This window comes from Xyrauchen texanus, chromosome 37 (genome assembly GCF_025860055.1).
Source record: "Xyrauchen texanus isolate HMW12.3.18 chromosome 37, RBS_HiC_50CHRs, whole genome shotgun sequence".
Lineage (NCBI taxonomy): Eukaryota > Metazoa > Chordata > Actinopteri > Cypriniformes > Catostomidae > Xyrauchen > Xyrauchen texanus.
This window is the reverse complement of record NC_068312.1, coordinates 5,157,318-5,180,778: the sequence shown is the minus strand read 5'-3', so window position 1 is coordinate 5,180,778 and position 23,461 is coordinate 5,157,318. Positions and strand designations below refer to the sequence as shown.

The 23,461-nt window shown below is 38.4% G+C and overlaps 1 protein-coding gene across 1 annotated transcript in view; it reads right to left on the bottom strand.

The window, feature by feature from the left end:
• mtor (mechanistic target of rapamycin kinase) overlaps positions 1-4,720 on the bottom strand; it is a 270,641-nt gene extending 265,921 nt beyond the window's left edge. Inside the window, exon 1 of the mRNA XM_052108415.1 lies at positions 4,637-4,720. The gene's annotated coding sequence lies outside the window, so the exon portion shown is untranslated. The remainder of the gene's footprint in view (positions 1-4,636) is intronic.
• Positions 4,721-23,461: the final 18,741 nt, after the last annotated feature.

Below are 23,461 nucleotides of genomic sequence, written 5' to 3'. Positions count from 1 at the left end.
GATTGTGGTCATAAATGATTTGTGATTTGTATGATGTGTCGATTGTGTGAGTAGGATGCATTTCATTCAAGATCTGGCAACTGGACCACCTTGGAATAATATATTGATGTGATTATTCATATAATGTGGTTTGGGCCATACAAATTACGGGAGTTTTTAGGATAAATAACAAAACGGAAGACTCCCGGGAAAAACGGGAGTGTTGACAGGTATGAAGTTACAAGCCGTTCCCGAAGCAGAGCTCAGTTTTACAACTGATATATGTACATCTAACGTAAGTTGAGTGTATTGGACACTTCAGTTTTTCAGATCTTTGGAATTGTTTTGTTAGATGAGTAATAAAGAGAAAAAGGTCCATTTATAAAAATAGTGGAAAATGACATCTGTTATATAAAGCAACTTATTTGCAGTTAATTGTTATTTCTACCTCTTTCTAGTCACAGAGCACTTTATTTTGAGAGTTGTTTAAGTGAGAGAAGATCCTGTAAACTTAGTGCAGTTTGGGGGAAATTGTAATGTTTAACAATTTATTTTATTAAATAAATAAATGTATTTAATTTTTTAAAAGATGGCTTTATAATAGTTGTCAACATCTCTCTGGCAAAGAATCTACTTCATCTGTGCATTTTCTACCGGACGGGTATTTCGTTGGCTGGGAAAATACATCATGTGTGTGAAAAAAAAAATGATTGTTCCCTCCTTCATATCTCGCAATATCCAATTACACCGGCAACTCCAGGCTGAGGTATCGTGAATATACATGCTTTAGTGATTTTGCATTGATAATTAAATTTATTTATTTAAAAATTCAAACTGCACGTGAAACGAAAAAGCAATTAATATAGTGAAGTGATCAAAAAATAATAAACTCAGCAAAATAAATATACTCTCACTTTCATAATGTACACAACATCATTCCAACCGTGAAGCATGGGGGTGACAGCATCATGTTGAAAGGGTTATTCTGAGAAGCTTGTGGAAGGCTCCCAAAAATGTTTGACTCTACTTAAACAATTTAAAGGAAATGCTACCAAATACGAACAGTGTATGTAAACTTCTTAACCAATGGGAATGTGATGAAAGAAATAAAAGCTGAAATAAATAATTCTCCCTACCATTACCCTGACATTTCACATTCTTAAAATATAGTAGTGATCCTAACTGACCAATTACAGGCAATTATTTATTTATTTTTTTACGATTAAATGTAAGGACTAGGGAGGGGCATTCATCAATAATTTGATATTCAAATATTTAAGCTCAAAAAACGAATTTTCGCATATTCTATTATTTAAATGAAGGTAATTAATGAGAAAGATGTAGTAAAATTATTTTAGTCATAAAGATTGTGTCACCATTAATAAAAAAAACAATCTTCTAACTATATTCAAAGCAAGCTTATATCATGTCCCAAGTTTTGGAAAAAAACATTTAATAATAGAATGAAAGCATTTAAGCTCACTCAAAGCGAAGAAAAACAAACTGCTAATGAAGTAGACTGACGCAGTTAATGTACAGGACGAGTATAAACACTCGGCATATAATAGATATCATGTTTATATTGTAACAAAAAAAACAAGCATATCCATGTGCTCGGTAAACTATACTCATTTATACACACCAGTTTAAATGATGGAATGTCCCTTACCTCAGCTAGCAGTCTTTCTCGGATGCCATGTTTGTTGTTTACAGAAGCGTTGTGGGGATTATGTTGCTACAGGGACACTGCTTGTGTTTCTTTCAGACAAGCTGCACATATAGTAAGGTGTACACCGCTTATCCAGTCCATCCAATTCACAAGCAAGCGTGTGAATTAATTTCAAAATGTTTAGAAAATGTTGCCATGATTAGCTTCACAACTTACATCTGGAGCTCAGACGTGTGTCCTGTGTCATTACGAAGACTGACTGCACAGTGGATAGACTCAAGCTTTAATTTGCAAAAAGCAGTGCTGCATGCTAAACACTTTCGTGTAAACACTTTTGTTTAGTTTGCAAGTATCTTTTCATACTGGAATTTCATACTGTTTTATACAGGTGTTTTACAGTTCAAATATTGTACTTATTGTACTGTGTTCTACTGTACATTTTATAATGGAGATACTATAATTTTTTTTGTTTTTATTTAAGTTATGGTTTACAATAGAGGTATAACTACATTGAGTTACATCCAGTATTTGACTGGAATTATAATTCTTTAAATTTGCACTTTAAATTTCATTTTGAATGTTTGAATTGTGCTGACTAATTAAAAATGCTGCAACAAGTTCTGTTTGGAAAATGTAAATAAAAATGAAGCGGCAGTATTGCACAACTGAGTAATGTTGTGGGCTACTTTATTTCTTCCTTTAGGGGAGTAGAACGTTTGTTGTACTGTTTGATCATGATGATTTTTAGATGGATAGGTTAAGCATAGTGCAGTCTCCTGACAAATGTGTTATTAACAGCTTAATTGTTTAAGAGGGAGTAAAAGATGGTAGTGTATAGGTATCGGCAGATACTCAAGGTTGTGGTATCGGAATCGGTATCGGACGTGAAAAAGTGGTATCGAGCCACCCCTACTAATCGTGAACATCCCTAGTCAGTTACATTTATTTGGCTAAGGTGTATGTAAATTTCTGACTTCACTGTAAAGGTACTGTGTTTATGCAGCATATTATGATTTGCCTCAATGTCTAAAAACAAAAATAAGTCTAAAGCTCTGAAATATCCCATGATCCAAAACATGAAATTTTAAAAAACTAAAATATGTATTAAGTGATATGTAGAAGTAATTTTAAACAGTAATCCAGTAACAGTAATTCAAAAATATGTACATAACTTTGCCTAAATCTATTATAATACACTGAACAAAGCATATTTTAAGAGGAAACTAATGTTTTCCTTGTACCTGGATTAGCTGTGCATGTACAGTATATGTAGTAATTATACACAGTTGATAAAAAAGGTCTTCATTCAAAGAATAATATATCCACAACCTGCAATTAGGCAAAGAAATGTGTGATGCAGCAGTTTCCTAAAGGATCAAAGCACGTGTAATTTTATTTTGGGCAACATGAAGTGGTGTAGTTCCAAAAATGCACAGCGATAAACCCATTGGCTTTTGGTGTCATTAAAAAAAAAAAAATTGTCTTCATAAAATTATCCGTTTATAACCAGTTACTAACATTTTAAAATAACGTTTTCACTTTGGAACAATTAAAAATCACTTTGTTCTGGTTTTCGGTTATGTTCTGCTAATAAGTTCCTTTGTTTTAGGTTTTCGTTCTTTGAATTGTTTTTATTCCCTGCTTGGGAAGCAGTTCAGGCCCGAAGCTCCCCCGAATTATGATGCTCTCTCCACCGTACTTCACCATTGGGATGATGTGCTCATGTTGGACGCAGTGCTCTTTTTAATACATGGTGCTGCGTGGTCTTCCCAAACAATTCAACCTTAGTTTAGCTTAGCTTAAAAAAAATTCCCAGTACCATTGTAGAATGTCAAGGTGGCATTTGGCAAACTTCAGGCATGCAGCAATTTTTCTGTTGGAAACCAGCAACTTCTTTTGTGGTGCTCTGCCATGGACACTATGCCGGTTTGATGTTTTCCATATAGCAGACTTGGAACAGATGTTAATCAGTTCCAATGACTCCTTCAAGTTTTTGAGCAATCTGTGGTGTGCCATTTGAGTAAACTTGGCTGGATAGCCACTGTGAATAGCAAACTCAAAACATTTTGTGTGCTTTTAAATCCAAGTAGCTAAAATACACACCTCCAATATTGTTTCATTAATTGGATGCCAGGATTGCCAACACCTGACTCTACTTAGCTTTTGCTGACTCCATTGGCCTAGGGGTTCACGTACTTTTTCCAACATATATTGTGAATGTTGTACAAGAGCAATAGAAACTACAATAATGTGTGTGTTATAAAGCAGATTGTGTTTTTTTTATTATTATTATTTTATTGTAACTTAGATTAAGACAAAACCAGATTTTAAGACAAATTTATACACAAATGCAGGTAATTATAAAAGGGTTCATACAATTTTTCTTGCCACTGTACAACGCGAGATAAATATGGTTACATTTCCTTTGGCAATCTGAAATTTAGCTTTGACTACAAGGTGTAAATGCAATCCAGCTAAAGATTGTCCAGATACTATCCGGATATGAAACGCGTGTTGATGCAAGGGGTAAACGGGGCCTAAATGTCTTGCTCAAGGACACAAGGATTGTACCTTCAGCCGCGGAAACATTTGCAACAAACCCATGCAAGAAACCCCTTTGTTATAATGCATATACAATTTTTAAGGTAAGAATTGACTGCAACAAGGCACATATTTAACCACCACTAAGCTATACGACCACAGCAGTACCAGATCATGCTTTTAGTATAAACAAACACTGAACAGATTCCACATTAGAAGCCAATAAAACCACCGTGAACATCACAGTAATTCATCAGAATAATGACAAATCACAATAAAATGACACAGATAGATGAGCCAGTTAGCCAAACGTGCTGCTAGCCCACAACTACAATCAGCTTATTTAAACTCCATTGCATGTGAATTGCTTGAATCTTATCCGAATATACGTAAAAATACTATATGTATTAAATAAACTTGACGCAAAAATAACACAATATTTCTTACTTGTGTAAAAAGATTTGGTACTTGAGATTTTTGCACTCGTGAAGCAGCAGATCAGAGGGCGGGTCCACAATAACTGAGAAATGCCGAATCAAGGCCGAGTTGATCAATGGACTGTCGTTTAACAATGATTGACGTCTGAACCAACCAATAAACTGCTGAAACAGATGGAATCGCCTCAAGCCGGAAAGACACAAAGGGTGAAGTTCTATTCACCTACTACTGCTACATACTAAAAGTGCGTACTGCGCTGTAAATGGCAAAAAAAAAAAAAAAATACGACAGTGTAGTAAGCCAGCATCTGAACGATTGAAGAGTGTAGAATCGCATTTATCGTGAAACTGGGTGGAGACCGGGAATAGCGCTTTTTGTTTTTAATGAAGGCTCTGGGTAGATTTTATAAAGTTTATAAATTGTCGGGTACAATGCGTCTTAATATAATCTGTAGAATATAATATAATCTGTCCTATTGTAATTATTTATAGTAATATATTCTTTATATTTATGAATCAGGTATATTCTCGTCCCAGTTTTGAAGCTTTTTAATGTCTTTTTAAATACTTGCCCAGGCACTTTCCCTGTAAATCTGAACTGAAGATTGCAGGCACGGTTCAGATTTATTGACTAGAACAGATTTAAATAAAAATATTTTTAGTTTACTCATGTTTCCAGTAAGTCAGATTGTAGGCATGTGAATGCGGAACAATGGAAATTAGGCCTTTTCATCTATCGAGCGCCCCCTTGAGGAAGACATTGATGCTTGCATTTAAAGACCCCACGAAATCAACATTAAGGGGATAGTTCACCCAAAAATGAAAATGCAGTTATTGTTCTCACCCCTTTGTTGTTATAACACTATATGACTTGCTTTCTTTTTGTTAACACAAAGTGAGAAATTGTGAATGTTGTGCTCAGCGATGTCATACAATGGCAGTTTGGTGACTACCTCTACAATTATTCTCTCAAATAAATGACTCCATGAGACTCATGATCATTCTGAAAGCAAACATTAAGGTTCGGAGAGAAACAAACTGAAATCGAATGTATTTTTTAGTGAAAATGTTGCCCGTCCATTGCTGGCCTGTTCACCATGATAGGGCAGAAGCTCATGCAGCCCCCTTGTAACATAGGACGATCTTGCTGTAATACATCGATCAATCACTGCCATGGAGATGAAATTTATAAGAGTGGAGAATGCTGATAAACCGATCAATTATTTGGAGTCATTGGAGAGGGAATAAGCTGCTAACCCGCTAGCAACCAAGGCGGACTTGGAGTGCGTTTGGGAAAAGTTGGAAGACCTTGTGAATCGTAATCAGCGAAACGACTTCCAAATTGTTGGAATTCCTGAGAACAAAGAAAGCCGAGATGTGGTGAAATTCCTAGACAAGCTCTTCCCTAGCCTGCTTGACATAACGGGGCATAAGCTGGAAGTTGAGTAAGCTTACAGATTTCTGGCTCTGAGATCTGCTGAGTGAGAGAGGCCCTGATCAATTCTGGCCAAAATGTCTCCTATGGGATGGAGTGTGTTTTGTGAAATATATCTTGCAAATCATTAGAGGGATTAGGGCATTTGTTACACTCATGTAACAGCCAAATAGGCTGGATCACTGAACATTAGTTTGACTGCCCGTTCTTTTTTTTTTTTGTGCTGGTTCCACTAGCGGCTGGAGTCTGTTTTGTGGAGGAGCATATCTTCACAATTATGTGGATGAATCTACATGTTCTTTGCGCTTATTCCGCCTTTTGGCTGGAATTTGTTTTATAGATTATTTTCTGTTGTGTAATTCTGTCTCACAAAATGTGTATAGAAGCAAGTTTGGACTTGAGCAATCCGATGGCAAAGTTGTCGTCAGGATTCTCGTAGGCGTAAATGGACTGTTTGAATTTAGAGGGATTGACGCCAGTTGGCGCTATCGTGCGCAGGGTTAATGCACACTTTTTTTTTCTGTTTGTTTGTTTGTTTCTGGGGGAAGTTTGGGGTTTGATTGTTGCATTAGTGTTGGTATGTGGTCTTTTATAATTTTATTTTTGATACACAATCTTTTTTCTAATATGTCAAAATGTCAACTTGGTATGAGTGGATTTTCTCTCTCCATGTGGAATGTGAATGGTTTGGGGCACCCCATAAAAATAATAAAGGTTATTTCTTATCATAAACATTAGAGATATGATATAGTGTTTCTTCAAGAAATGCATCTTTCCCCACAGGTAGCTGAACATTTTGGAAGATGTGGGGTGGACATGTTTTCTTTAGTGCTGGCTCAAGTAAGAGCAGGGGAGTCATTACATTGATAAGTAAACATCTACAATTCAAATGTCTCAAACAGATTAAAGATAAATTAGTAAGAGTTATTATTGTTTTAGCAGAAAATCAGGGGCAAATGTTGATTTTGGCTAATATTTACACACCTAACGCTCAGGGCTTTTTTTGTTTTTTGTTAGACATGTTGCGCACCTTTATGTTTCAACTCGAAAAAGAAACAACCCTATTTATCATTTCACAGCTTTCCTTGCGATGAAATGTTGAAAAGGCGTTGGATATGGGCTATATGAAGAGAGGAGGGGCCGACGTTCACAGTGAGGAAAGGCAGTACTTTTTTGTGTGCTAAGCACTTCACGGAGGACGAAGTCTGTGTTAGAGAGTCCGGTCGTAAGTATCTTACACCGCAGGCCGTACCTTCTCGGTTTTCCTGGAACAACTGGGGAGAAGTTAAATTACGCCAGACACTGACGGCAAAAAGAGGTGTCTGTTGTGTACTCAAGGAAGCAGAAGTGGAAAGTGCTGATGCCACGCTGCTGGTGCAGGAGCACGATTACGACAGCCGCGCTCCCCCGGGTGAGTGTAACATGTTATTATCCAATACAATATGTTAGATTTTATAAAATTGCTGTAGCATATAGTAGCAGTTATGCTAGCAGTGGAGCATGTTAGGAAGATGAATTTGTATTTAATAATTTTTAGCATGGTCTGGTGCGACCAGTACCACGATTTAAAATATAGGCCTAAGTTAGCTATTACTGGTAGCAGCTAATTTTTTGCTGCCTTTACGTGCCATCGGAAACATACTACTTCCCTCTTCTGAAGTTGTGACTACGAGCTCATCGCATTCAAATTTTAACTTGTGAGGGCGTTCGTCTCCATTTTTTTTTTAAACTAGGAAACTAGTATTTACGATCATTCCGATAGCACGATAAGTCATCATTTCTCTTGTCAGCCCCTTTTATACTGCATTCTGTGGTTTAGCTCAGAGGACCCCAGTATTTTGCATGTCTCTTTTGTCTGACACCCATTTCAGTTCTTGTCCAGTTATTATTAAATGTTCAACAATGGAGACAATATGAACAATTGATTAAACAGAACTAAATAAAAAATGGTATGTGAGGCTGTTGGGGTGAATAAAAAATTTACAGTGATGTTCTAACTGTTTTATAACTGCATACATGTAATTGCAATTTACCAAATGAATAAGTTTTTTCCCCCTCTAATGATAAAGTGTCATGTTTAACACTAAAAAAGTTTTATTTTGTTCTATTTAATTAGGTGCTCTTGATGAGGCACTGGAAAAAATAAAGGAGCTGGAAGAACTGGTGTCAAGGCTTACCATCTCCCGATCTTTGCTGGATAGATGGTGTGTGTCTGATGAAGACTTCAGGTATTTCACAAGGTTCTCATCCAAAAACATTTTTATGATTTTCTGGAGATCTATTGAGCCCTCTGCATCCAATATTGTGTACTGGTCCAAAGCCAAGAGGATTGGAATTTCAACTGCAGAGAAAGAGGTCGTGAAGCCAAGCCCCCAGCGTAAGATGCAACTCATTGATGAGTTTTTCATGTATTGCTTGCGGGTTGCTGTCGGCCTTAGAGAGAGAGTTTTAGCTGAGATATTTGGAGTGAGCACTTCTACAGTGAGTCGCATTGTAATCACATGGGCAAACTACTTGTACCTTGTGTTGGGATCCATTCAAATATGGATGACCCGTGAACAGGTGAGACGAACAATGCCTGTGAAATTTCAGCAGTACTGCCCAAATGTGAGGGTCATTATTGACTGCACAGAATTCAGATGTGAGAGCCCAGAGGCAATTACCCTTCACTCTGAAACATTCTCAACCTACAAGAGCCATACCACCTTCAAAGCTTTGATTGGATTTGCACCCTGTGGTGCAATCACATTTGCATCAAAGTTGTTCACTGTCTCTATCTCTGATAAGGAGTTGACAAGGCAGTCAGGAATCTTGGACTTACTGGAGCCAGGTGATGAGGTTATGGCAGACAAGGGCTTCCTTATTGGAAAGCTTTTGGAGGTTGTTGGGGCATTACTAATCATTCCACCTTTCAAACATAGAGACCAGTTCAGCAGAGAGGAAACAGAGAGAACCCAGGCCATAGCCAGACTCCGCATCCTGGTTGAACGTGTAATTAGGCGAGTAAAAGAGTACCACATTTGGGATTGCCCAATTCCCCTCACCTTGGCAGGCACAGTGAATCAGATGTGGTCCTGCTGTTGCATGATGGCAAATTACCAGGGTCCTTTAGATTTTGAAGGTGAGGTAAAATACTGGACAGTTTGAACATACCAGCTCACACTGGCTTTGCTTAGAGCCCGCATCAACGTGGCATAAGCATTTGCTTTGAGAAACTGCCTTTAGTTTTTTAAGATTAAACTGTTATTTTTTGTGATTATACAGTACGTTCTGTTCAAATGTTACACTCAAATGTTCAGATGTTTCAGTGTTGTCTGTTTGTGGCGTCTGACCGAGCTGTGGAGCAACGGGGTGGATGATGAGACCGCATGGAAGAACATTAACTTCAAAGGTCTCAGCATAGCGGCGAAGAACCTCTGGCTCAAGCTCCACTCCTCTACGCATTGCTTTGGTCTGGGGGGCACCTTTAATGATCCGGCCAGCTAGTGTCTTTGCAGTGGACTCTGATCTGACATGAGCAGCTTCATGGAACTTGCTTGCTGTAAGACGGAGACGACGCATGCTGAACCAGAGCGGGCTTTTGGCTTGATCCCTTGTTCCCTCCTCAACGATCCCTGATATTTCAGGGGTCACCTCCAGACTCTGCATATGCAGGAGTTCAGCCCAGCTACCAGGGACAAAATTAAATTGTGGAAGTGTGTATTGTGGGACAGGTAATGGGGGGAATTGTGGAGCATATGAATGAATGAGCACATCCTTTGGCAGTACAGCTGGACACTGGTAAGACAGCAGTGAACCTTTTGGGACCTCTACAAATTTAGAGGACACCATGCTTACAGCAGACATCCCAATGATAATTTTTGCTATAAGCGGTTGTGGTCGAAGGGAGATGAGGGATGCTGCTCCAGCAATCACATCGTTGTCAGGCAAAGGTCCTTAAACAAAAATGGTCATGCCTCAGTGTGTTAATTATCAGTGTGTCTTATCTAATGTGAATATGTATTGTATTAGTATTTGGAGATTACCTCCATATGCTCTATACAGAGTAGACTGCACACAGCTCCTACCAGAGGCTTTCGGCTTGCGCACTACAAGCTGATCCACTGGTTCAGGAGTGATGCCCTGACAAAACATGTATATATTGCATTTGATTGTAATCTGATTTGCACATGCATATTACATACTTTTTTTTTATTTATTATTTACTGTTGGCTAAATTAAAACTGTTTGAGGAGTTTGTTTTTTATACCTGGGTGCGTGGCCCATGCCATGTCTGCTGTTTGCTTGTGCAAGCAAGGGCAGCTGGAACATTTTTGGTTCCTAATGTACTGTAATGTGCTGTCTGGTAAAGTAGTGCAACCAGGTGGTTGCACAAACTTCTTCCAGCAGCACAAGTACAAGTATAAGCTGCCATTTGAGGTGGATGGTTAGATTCAAGCGTGATCTGGAGAAAGTGATAGAAAGACTCATATATTTCACATCTTTATTTAACTTTTGTGTGTTGTTCATTTAGGGTGTACACTGGGATTTTTTGGGGACATACAAAAATGTTTTTGTAACTTTTTAAAATGTAATATCATTAGTGTAAAATTCGTTTTTTATTATTTATTTGCCTTAATTTCATTATTTTCATGTTTAGATAAAATAGCAAAGTTAAATTAAATTTACTGTAAAGATGTACAATTCTTAGTTTCATTCATGGTGATGACATGAAAATGAGCCATAATCTAGTGTAAGATTGCTGCACTCTCCTGGACAACTAAATAACATTATTTTTTTTTTTAAAGCCACTAGATATCACACATACATTCAGACATCATTTCTATTTATTTATTGATTTTGTGGGTGAAGATTGGTATAGTAAGTGTCATCAAGTGCAATGCCATTTTAATGAATGTAACATTGTTTTGTTTTTTCTAACTATAGCTGCTGACGTTACTATTGATACTGAGACAAGTAGAATTTATCTTGGTTATCAAAAAATATACCATTCATCATTAGCTAAATCCAGTGTGTATTTACCTCAAGTTGATGTGGTTCCTCACGCTTTCTTAACGACCTATAACATCTGGCCCTAATTACCACTGTCCCTGCAATAATATTTGAGACTGAAGTGTCCAAATACACACAAACATGGTTAAAACTCTGTTTTTTTTATTACACCACTTTGAAATTCATCCATAAAACCAACAAAAGTATAATCGTAAATAATACATACCTTGGTAATCAAAAATAAATTGCTCAAAAAAGAATTTGTAACCTTTGTCCAATTTTGATCGTTTCACATCTCCCTGAAAAATGTCAACAAAACGGACAACATCGGATATATGTACTTTTGGCAAGTACATGAATGACTGAGAAAAAACACGCTGTTCACAGTCCATTTTGCATAAGAATGTCCAAGAATGAATGGGGATCGTAGAGAGCGGTGGTGCGACCGGAAGAATCGTTACCCTACTTCCGGTTGCGGTCGCCATTTTGTGAAATAGGCCTATTAAAAAAAATTCGTGGAAGGTGGGGTTTTGGCTATTAAGGGCAAGACAGTCATACTTTAAGTGAGGTCACAAAGCAGGGAAGCTTTTGTCTAGATATATAAAGCAGAGAGATTCTTTTTCTACCTGCTGGTGGTGACATTTTTACATATATAATTTAGGGTATATAGGGTAGGGTATTGCATATATAATTTGGAGATGTGGAGGAGGTAAGTTAAAATGGGTATTTTGCTCGCATTTTACCACCATTATATGTAGGGTCATTTGCAAGCATGCTAAATTTAGGAAATATGTGAGCTATGAACTAAATTAAACTGTCCTTATTAATTAATTAAATGTATAATTTATAACGGAATTAGTCACGTTCGACAACCATTATAAATGAGATAAATAACAAATAACTAGAGTATTTGTCTTAATAGATTCTCCACCATTGAAATCGTAATACAACGTCTAGTTCTATCAGCTCACAATTTCTACTGTAAGGAATTAGCTTTAATAAGTGAATTATTATTAATTCACTTATTGGAGTGATATAATTCTCATGGTTAATTGAAAATAATATCACATGTATTTAGGTACAGCTTTGAAGCTAAATCTTGTAGAAACGGGGATGATATTTTTTTATCAAAATATACCACAGTCAAGTCGTCTTTGAACACAGACCAACTTCTAAACATAAATCTAATCTAATATATATATATATGTATATGTATGTATGAGACAGGTTGGTGAAAAGTGACAGTACAGTGAAGATGAACTTTACGGAGTCTGTTGACAATACCTTAAGAACCATTTATCCTTCTTCAAGTCTACATTGATTTGCTATCAGATTACCCAAATTATTTAAATAATACACCAACACTTTGAGCACAATATTGGAGATGTACTTGCTTGTCTTTGTGGTGTTTCCTTGAGTTCTTTTTGTGGCTTGGTTCTTGGTCAAAAGTTCATTCCGTCGATGTTTTGACTTCTGTATGGTCCAAGTTTATTGTCTCTATGAAATACTGTGAAGTGAGGCCTTTCACTCCTTCTCGCGACCAGATGAAGCATGTGCAGGCTGAAGAAGAGTGAAGAGAAGCGAAGAGACCGTGTTCTTCCTGTTTGGAACTATTTGAACTGAAATTGGCCGTATCCCCCAAAGGTGTTCTGCGCCAATCAGAAGTGACTTTTCAGAGTCACATGGTCTACTGGGCTGGCTTTTCTGACAGTTGAGGTATGGTAATTTGTTTCAGACTCTTAAAAATGTCCCGCTCAAAAATAGTGCATATTTAATCATGAGCTTTTATATCTTGAGAATGGTACAAGAGACATGATATTCGTTTTCACCAGATTTCTCTTCATACACCAGCAAACGCTTGCATACTAAACATGAAATATTTTCATAGATGTTATACGTGTATGTAACAAAACATGAAAATCTCTGGTTACAAAATCATATTGGTTTTACGCATCATTGCATTTCATCAAGGTAAGCCTTATAGTTACCATTCTTAGTAGAATTAGATGAATCATACAAAATTAAAGATTATATTTATCAATTATAGGTGATTGCACATCGCTACACACATTTTAAAGAGGTCCATCAGTCTATAATCATTCATTTGTCAGGTACAAACGTTACCACAGTTCAAAGTGATTTTCAGCATTATCTAGCAAGGCTAGATTAAGATGAAATGTCTTCAATTTGTGCAAATCTGATGGTCCTTGTAACCTTACACAGAACAGCCTGGTGTAGAGGTTCCGTCTGAAGGCCGGTAATTTATGACGTGGAAACATTCCAAACTGAAAGGCTGGATTTTTCTCGTTTCAAATCATGTTGGTGGAATTCTTCTGCATATATAATCTTTCAATATTAATAATGCTTTTAAAGAATTCTATTTTGATCTTTATAGTTCCACATCTTCACCTACTGATGAAGATATTAGAAACTTTTTGGAACCATAAGAAATCCCTAAACTGATGACTGAGAAAAGTCTTGATTCTGAGATAACCTTGGAGGAGCTTGGCAAGGTAATTAAGGCCTTGCCTACAGGTAAGGCTTCAGGGCCTGATGGCTTTGCCACTGAATTGTCTCCACTTTTGCTAGAAATTTATATGGAATCATTAAAGAAAGGACAGCTTCCGCCAACCATGATTCAAGCCCGGATCAGTCTGATACTTAAAAAGGACAAAGATCCAAGCGAGTGTAGGAGTTGCCATCCAATTTCCCTGATTCAGCTTGAAGTTAAAATATTGTCAACAATTCTGGCTAACCGATCAAGTGAAGTTATGACATCTCTTATTCATATATATCAGGTGGGGTTTATTCGGGGCTGCAGTTCTTCTGATAACATTAGGCGTTTCATCAATATCATGTGGTCAGTGGTGAATGATCAGACTCCGGTTGCTGCCATCTCACAAGATGCCAATAAGGCGTTTGACATGGTAGAATTTTTTATTTTTAATTTTTTTATTTAACAGGGACAATACGATGCCGTGTACATAGGGCATATAACATAAAGCTAATTTGCATCCCTCGTCCCTGGTTAGGCTTTTACATCAAATCAAAAACCCAATCATCAAAAGAAACGAAACAAATAAACTTATGTATATACAGATAACTGTGTGTATTTTGTACCTAAACAATTCAAACAATGGCATATTGACATGCCTAAGTACATATGTAACTTTATATGAAGTCACAAAACATAAAATCTAAATTATCCTACATACAGAAAGAAAATGTAAACTAAACTAACCTGAATAAACCTAAGGTACTCAATGTTCACATCAATGAAAAGACTTCAGCCATTGTTTCAGCTTTGTAGAGAAAACTGTGAGTTCTGATTGCAACTTCAAATCTACAAGTATAGTGTTCCATAGATGTGAATTTAAATATGTCATTGTAGACTCTAAGCTTAAGTTTGATGCTTAGTCATTTTCTTAAAATGAGCACCCTTTCACTGAAAAGGATGATTGACCCACAGCAGTTCTGCATCTCCGAACTCTACAATTCCCACTTACTGACCCTCTGGTCTTTTCCCCATCACTACTGTATTTTTGTATCAACTGACAGATTACATCATGGGCATGACCACATTCCACTTACAGTATCACTTACAGTATCTCACAAAAGTGAGTACACCCCTCACATTTTTGTAAATATCTTATTATATCTTTTCATGTGACAACACTGAAGAAATGACACTTTGCTACAATGTAAAGTATAACAGTGTACATTTTCTGTCCCCTCAAAATAACTCAACACACAGCCATTAATGTCTAAACCGCTGGCAACAAAAGTGAGTACACCCCTAAGTGAAAATGTCCAAATTGGGCCCAATTAGCCATTTTCCCTCCCTGGTGTCATGTGACTTGTTAGTGTTACGAGGTCTCAGGTGTGAATGGGGAGCAGGTGTGTTAAATTTGGTGTCATCGCTCTCACACTCCCTCATACTGGTCACTGGAAGTTCAACATGGCACCTCATGGCAAAGAACTCTCCGAGGATCTGAAAAAAATAATTGTTGCTCTACAAAGATGGCCTAGGCTATAAGAAGATTCCCAAGAACCTGACACTGAGCTGCAGCACGGTGGCCAAGACCATACAGCGGTTTAACAGGACAGGTTCCACTCAGAACAGGCCTCGCCATGGTCGACCAAAGAAGTTGAGTGCACGTGCTCAGCATCATATCCAGAGGTTGTCTTTGGGAAATAGATGTATGAGTGCTGCCAGCATTGCTGCAGAGGTTGAAGGGGTGGGGGGGATCAGCCTGTCAGTGCTCAGACCATATGCAGCACGGCATCAAATTGGTCTGTGTGGCAGAGGGGTGTGGTCAAGTGCCCGTCCGGAGAGAAGGAAGCAGTAAGGGCACTTACTTCTGAGCTAAATTATGTCTAACACCTGTCTCTGATTTCAGTGAGCACGGGGAGAGTGGATAAAAGACCCATGCCACCAGCAGTGAGGGAGAGAGAGTGTCACACGTCAGTCCAGTGTTGATGTATGCTGTGAAATACGAGAACTGTATGTTGTTAGGAAGTTTATGTTAGCTGAGCAATTCCTGTCGATTGTAAGCTGTGAGCACTGCTGTGTGGCCATTAAAGCCCATACCTGAGAAGAGCAACTCGTCTTCGTGTCCTCCCTAACATCCAAAACCTTTACAGTCTGCATGACTGTCGTCCCAGAAGGAAGGAAGGAGTGTCATGGCCTGGGGCTGCATGAGTGCAGCCGGCACTGGGGAGCTATAGTTCATTGAGGGAACCATGAATGCCAACATGTACTGTGACATACTGAAGCAGAGCATGATCCCTTCGGAGACTGGGCCGCATGGCCGTATTCCAGCATGATAATGACCCCAAACACACCTCCAAGAAGACCACTGCCTTGCTAAAGAAGCTGAGGGTAAAGGTCATTGACGGGCCAAGCATTTCTCCAGACCTAAACCCTATTGAGCATCTGTGGGGCATCCTCAAATGGAAGGTGGAGGAGCACAAGGTCTCTAACATCCACCAGCTCCGTGATGTCGTCATGGAGGCGTGGAAGCAGACTCCAGTGGCAACCTGTGAAGTTCTGGTGAACTCCATGCTCAAGAGGGTTAAAGCAGTGCTGGAAAATAATGGTGGCCACACAAAATATTGACACTTTGACTTATTTTGAGGTGACAGCAAATTTACACTGTTATACAAGCTGTACACTCACTGCTTTACATTGTAGCAAAGTGTCATTTCTGTTGTCACATGAAAAGATATAATCAAACATTTACAAAAATGTGAGGGGTGTACTCACTTTTATGAGATACTGTAAATACTGTTTTTATAAATAAGAACTTTAAAATAATTATCAAAACGTAACAAATCATACTTTTGAACAATTTGACAATGATGCCATTTCATTGGTTTCTGATCCATTACTTTTAAAGTTTGTTTGTATAATGACATTCCAGGTTTAACAACTGATTGAGAAGCCTGACCCCAAATCATCGCACAAGTCAAGTCAAGTCAAGTGGTTTTTATTGTCGTTTCAACCATATACAGTAAGTACAGCACACAGCAAAACGAGACGACGTTCCTCCAGGACCATGGTGCTACATAAAAACAACAAAGGACCAACACAGGACCACATGAGACAACACAACAAAATAAAATACCTATATATATATATACCTATATAAAGTGCACGTGCAAACATGTGCAAAGTACGGGACAGTACAACAAATGTCTGACAATGAACAGGACAATAGACACAGTGCAGCGCCGACCAGTACACAGTAGTGCAAAAAGATGACAGTTTCTAAAAACGTAAACATAACATACTATGAGATAGTGTGTCATATGTGATAATATCATAGTATGCATAAATATTTGAGCTGCTTTAAGAGATATACATGGTCTTATCATACGAAAACTGTTCAAATTTGTCTTAATAGTCTTAGACATTTTCTTAATATGAGCATCAAACTGAAGCTTAGAGTCTACAATGGCACCTAAATATTTAAATTCACTCACTTCCTTGATTTCCTTTTGGTCAATTTTGGATTTAAATCCATTCAGCAATTTGTTTTTTAGTGAAAAACACATTGATACTGTTTTGTTGTAATTTAAAGTTAAACAGTTATCCTGCAGCCACTGGGAAAAACTGACCAGTTGCCTGGGTAACATTTCTGAAGCCAAATGAGAAGTTTCTGCTGTTACATAAATAATTGTGTCATCTGCATACATTTGACAACCGACCTCCATGCAACTTTCAGGTAAATCATTTATATATATAAACAAAAAAGCAAATATCCCAATATTGAGCCTTGTGGTACACCTAGTTTGCATTTTTGAAGTGATGACTTAATACCACTAATTTTAACACATTGCTGTCTACAACCCAGGTATGATTTAAACCAGTTTAGAGCTTGTTTAGAAAAGTTAATTTGTTTCAATTTATTTATGAGTACTTCATGATTGACAGTATCAAAAGCCTTTTTAAGTCTAAAATTACTGCTCCCACTACTTTTCCTTGATCCAAACTATTTTTATGGTATCTATAAAATGACATATAGCCATATCTGTTGAATACTTTGGCCGAAATCCAAATTGCTTAGATTTTAAGAGAAGATCTTTAAAACTTACTGGTGTAATTGAGATGGGTCTACGTATAATTATACACCTCATTAATCTCTCCAGATTTAAGAACTGGCATCACCACAGCTGTTTTAAAACTTTGTGGAAACTCACCAGTTTTGATAGATGAATTTACCAATTGTGCTATTGGCTTTACCAGTGTTACATTATGTTTTTTAATAAGAGAAGTATCTAAACCGAATATATCTTTAAAATCAATCAAAATTGATTAATTTCAGATTATTAAACTCTGGAGAGGGCAGAAAATTGTAACTACCTGAGAATCAGAATCAGCTTTATTGCCAAGTATGCTTAAACATAAAAGGAATTTGTCTTGGTGACTAGAGCTTCCAGTGCACAACAATACAAAAAACAATACAAAAACAGCAGCAAGACATAGATGATAATACAAAAACACATACATATGCATACATACACACAGACACACACCTTCATACACACACATACATAATGCAAATCTAATACAAATCCGTTATATAAAGTACAAAAATACAGTATGTTACGTACAGTGCAAAAAGTTTTTTTCTTTTGTATGCAATGACAGAACAGGATATGTTGGATAATATAAATAGACTAAATTGGGTATTGCACATAATTATTGCTCAATGGGGCAGCTTTAACTATTTAGGAGATGGATAGCCTGAGGGGAAATAACTGTTCCTGTGCCTGACGGTTCTGGTGCTCAGAGCTCTGAAGCGTCGGCCAGAAGGCAACAGTTCAAAAAGGTAGTGGGCTGGGTGTGTGGGATCCAGAGTGATATTTAAAGCCTTTTTCCTCACTCTTGAAGTCTCCAGTTCTTGAAGGGTGGGCACAGGGGGCAACCAATAATCCTCTCAGCAGTCCGAACTGTCCCCTGTGGTCTTCTGATGTCTGATTTCGTAGCTGCACCAAACCAGACAGATATTGAAGTGCAGAGGACAGACTCGATGACTGCTGAGTAGAACCATATCAACAGCGCCTGTGGCAGGTTGAACTTCCTCAGCTGGCAAAGGAAGTACAACCTCTGCTGGGCCTTTTTCACAATGGAGTCAATGTGTGTCTCCCACTTCAATTCAGCTACAGGTTTTTTGATTGCACCAGTGAGCCAGCCGTTCAACCTCCTTTCTGTATGCAGACTCATCGTCATCTCGGATGAGGTCGATGACAGTTGTGTCCTCTGCCAACTTCAGGAGCTTTACAGAGGGGTCCTTGGTGGTGCAGTCATTGGTGTAGAGGGAGAAGAGTAGTTGGGAGAGCACAGATCCCTGAGCTGATTGTATAGGTGCTGGAAGTTAATTTCCCCTGTCTCACAAGCTGCTGCCTGTCTGTCAGAAAGCTGGTAATCCACTGACAGACAGACATGGGAGCAGGGAGTTGGTTTAACTTAGTCCGGAGAATAGCTGGGATGATGGTGTTGAAAACTGAACTGAATTCCACAAAAAGGATCCTTGCATATGTCCCCAGTCTGTCCAGATGTTGAGGATATGATGCAATCCCATGTTGACTGCATCATCCACAGATCTGTTTGTTTTATAAGCAAATTGAAGGGGATCTAGAAAGGGTCCAGTGATGTACTTCAGGTGGGCCAACACCAGTATCTAAAATGACTTTATGACCACAGACGTCAGGGCGAAAGGTCTATAATCGTGAAGTCCTGTGATTTTTGGTTTCTTATGGACAGGGATAATAATTGAGCGTTTGAAGCAGCATGGGACTTCACACTGCTACAGTGATCTACTGAAGATCTGTGTGAAGATGGGGGCCAGTTGGTTAGCACAGGATCGAAGGCACGCTGGTGGACTTTTGCTTCCGATAGACCCAGCACACATCATCTTCACAGATCTTGAGTGCAGGTAGAGTAGCAGGAGGGGGAGGAGGGGTGTTGCAGGAGGTGTTGGCGTTTGTGTGTAGTGAAGGTCAGAGTGGATGTGGGGTGTGAGATTGGGCCTTTCGATTCTGCAGTAGAACACATTCAGGTCATCAGCCAGATGTTGGTCCACCACAGGGTTGGGGGTAGGAATCCTGTAATTAGTAAGTTGTTTTAGGCCACTCCACACTGATGCAGGGTTGTTAGCTGAAAACCTGTTTTCCAGCTTCTCAGAGTAACTTCTATTAGTCACTCTGATTTCATTATTCAGTGTGTTCCTGGCCTGATTGTACAAGACTTTATCCCACCCCTGTAAGCATCCTCTTTGGCATGATGAAGCTGTCTGAGTTTTCCTGTAAACCAGGTTTTTTTGTATTGTTGAATGATAAAAATGTCCTAGTAGGTATGCACATGTTCTCACAGAAACTGATGTATAATGTAACCGTATCTGTGAGCTCGTCCAGGACTGTAGCTGCAGCTTCAAAAACACTCCAGTCAGTGCAATCGAAGAAGGCTTGTGGTTCTTGCTCTGCTTCATTGGTCCATCTCTTAACAGTCCTTACTACTGGCTTTATTGATTTTAATTTCTGCTTGTAGGTGGGAAGAAGATGAACCAGACAGTGATCAGAGAGTCCCAAAGCTGCTCTAGGGACAGAGTGATATGCATCCTTTATTGTTGTGTTGAGATATATTCCAGTATATTCCTGTCTCTGGTGGGACATGTAATGTGCTGTTTGTATTTAGGCAGTTCACGTGTGAGATTTGCTTTGTTAAAATACCCAAGAATAATAATAAGTGAGTCTGGGTATTGTTGTTCCATGTGATTTGATCAGCCAGCTGTTGCAGCGCTGTGTTCCCACACGCGTTTGGAGCGAAGTAAACACACACCAGAATAAACGACAAAAACTCCCATGGCGAGTAGAATGGCTTACAGTTAATAAAAGAGTGCTTCCAAATTAGGAAAGCACATCCTCTTTAATGTTGTACACCAACTTTTATTGATGTAAAAGCATGTTCCACCTCCTCTCGTATTCCCAGTTTACTCCACGATCCGCTCTGAACAGCTGAAAGCCCGGCAGATGTAACGCGCTGTCCGGAATGGCTTCACTCAGTCAGGTTTCTGTGAAGCAGAGTTTGAAAAGTCCTTATTTGTACGTGTGAGGAGATGTAGTTCATCCGTTTTGTTAGGAAGAGAGCGGAGATTCGCTAGATGAATGCTTGGCAGTGCTGTTCGAATGCCGCACTGACTGAGTTTAACCAGCGCACCAGCTCGTTTCTGTCGCCTGCGTCTTGTAGCACATTTAAACAACAGCTGCGCCTCTGACTAAAATGTTCAGCAAAACGTCCGAATATTCAAAACTGGGAAAAGATTATCTGGTATGTGCTGCCGAATGTTCAGCAGTACGTTCCTGGTAAAACTGACTGGAAAAAGAGTAATAAACACAGGACAAACAACAAAAATAGCAAAAGAATCGGAAAGCTCCACACCGAGACTGCCATCTGTGGCGCCATCATGACAATCTGCAGTCTCTCCCTGTAGATGTCTCCCTATCTTATTTCAATAAATTTGTATTTATTTGATAATAAATTCTTATTTCAATAAATTCTTTGATAGCATATTGAAGTCCTTCATTTAGAATGGTAAGCGTCCCAGATAATTTCAACAAGGTACAGACACTGTAATATGCTCTGGTCCCCTCCCTGCTCGTCGTGGTGACGAGGTTTATAGTAGATTAGTGTCACTGAATGGCTGGATGTCTGAGTGGTGTCTGAAGAATAAAATAGGATTTATAGACAATTGGAAGAGTTTTTGGGGTAGACCTGACCTGCTAAAGAGAGACGGACTCCATCCTTCCAGGGAAGGTGCCGCTCTCCTCTCTAGTAATTTGGCTCATAGTTTTAATAATGATAGTAATTGACTAACTGGGGCCCAGGTCAGGAAGCAGAGAAACTGGTTAATCCGAACGTCTGCTAGCTGCCTTGAGACGTCACACAGGTCACATAAACTACAACACATAGAGACTGTATCACCTAGATATCTCATAGAGATTGTGTCTGTTCCCTGAACTACGAAACACAATACCCTCACTAAATCATTTAGAAAAAAATTTGATTACGGTCAAACTTGAACAAAACAAACAAAATAAAAATACACATCATATAAAAATAGGGCTGCTAAACATTTGATCTCTTTCTACCAAAGACCTAATTGTCAATTAAATTATTACAGATCATAGATTGGATGCGCTCTGTTTGACTGAAACCTGGCTTAAACCGGATGAATATATTAGTTTAAATGAATCTACTCCCCCAGGTTATTGTTATAAACATGGGCTTCGTCTGATGGGTCAAGGAGGAGGTGTTGCTACAATTTACAGTGAAGTGTTTGGTGTTACTCAGAGGACAGGATATAAATGTAAGTCTTTTGAACTAATAATGCTTAATGTGACACCGTCAAATATAAATAAAAAATCTCTGTCGTCTTTTACCCTTGCTACAGTATATAGATCACCTAGGCCTTATTCTGATTTCCTTAGTGAATTTGCTAATTTATTATCAGATCTTGTAGTTACTGTAGATAGAGCCTTAATTGTTGGTGACTTCAACATTCACATAGATAATGAAAATGATACATTGGGATTAGCATTTATTGATATTCTCAACTCTCTTGGAGACAAAATGTAACAGGACCAACTCATCGCCATAATCATACGTTAGATTTAATTCTTTCATATGGAGTTGATGTTGATAATATAGAAATTCTGCAGCAGAGCGATGACATCTCGGATCATTACCTCGTCTCTTGTATGCTGCAATCAACTAATGTTACTCAATTTACACCACGCTATCGCTCAGGTAGAACTATTCTTTCGATCACTAAAGATAGCTTCACTAATAATCTTCCAGATCTATCTCATACACTCAATAAACCCCAAAGCCCAGAAGAACTTGATGAAATAACAACAAATTTAAATGCAGTCTTCTCTAGCACCCTTGATACAATTATTATTTAATTATTTTTAAACACGATTAAAAATCGTATTTTATCTAAATTACACAATGATGATTCATCGACTTTATAGACATTACAGTTTTATCGTCTGTTAATGCTGATCTTCTGTAAAGCTGCTTTGAAACGATGTGTGTTGTGTAAGGCGCTATACAAATAAAATTGACTTGACAGGCCGATTGACAAAGGTGGGCTAGGCCTACCCCAGATTTTGTTTTATTATTATGCATTTGGTCAGACATTTGGCTCATTGGTCGCTTCCATCTGAGACAGCCCCTCCCTGGTTTTGTATTGAACAGGAAGATCTTGCCCCTATATTGCCATTGCAAAACCTTTCTATCAAACTAACCAGAGATGTTAAGTTACACCCCATTATCTCACATTTGCTTTCGGTGTGGACAAAAGTGTCCAGAGTGTTTAATTCTGACATTTATTTAAATGTTGCCTCGAGCAAATGGCTGAACCCCAAATTGTGTATTAATAAGTCTCCTTTTTGCTGGTCAGAGTGGATTGTGAGGGGGGTTACTACACTCGGTGACCTATGTGATAGTGGCTTGTTGAGATCCACTGAAAATTTGGTTCAACATTTTAGGATTCCCAGATCTCAGTTCTGTTGTAAAGTATAAATCTGAAGTATTTACAGCTGTGCCACCTGCTCTGTACTGTTTTCGGGAGTAGTTTACACCCCCCTAAAGAGGCAGATACTCTGGGTGATGTGATTACAGCTTTTTGATAAGGTCATGAGGCGTCAGTGTATTTATTACTCACTGCTAATTCAGAGTCTGGGGGATGGAGCTTTAACTTCTATCAAGAGGGTATAGGAGAAAGATTTAAATTTGGTATTGGAGGAGGGAGTGTGGGCTATAATTCTACAAAACATCAAATCTGCATCTAGAGATGCAAGGGTTTATCTTATGCAGTTCAAGGTTTTACCAAGATTCTA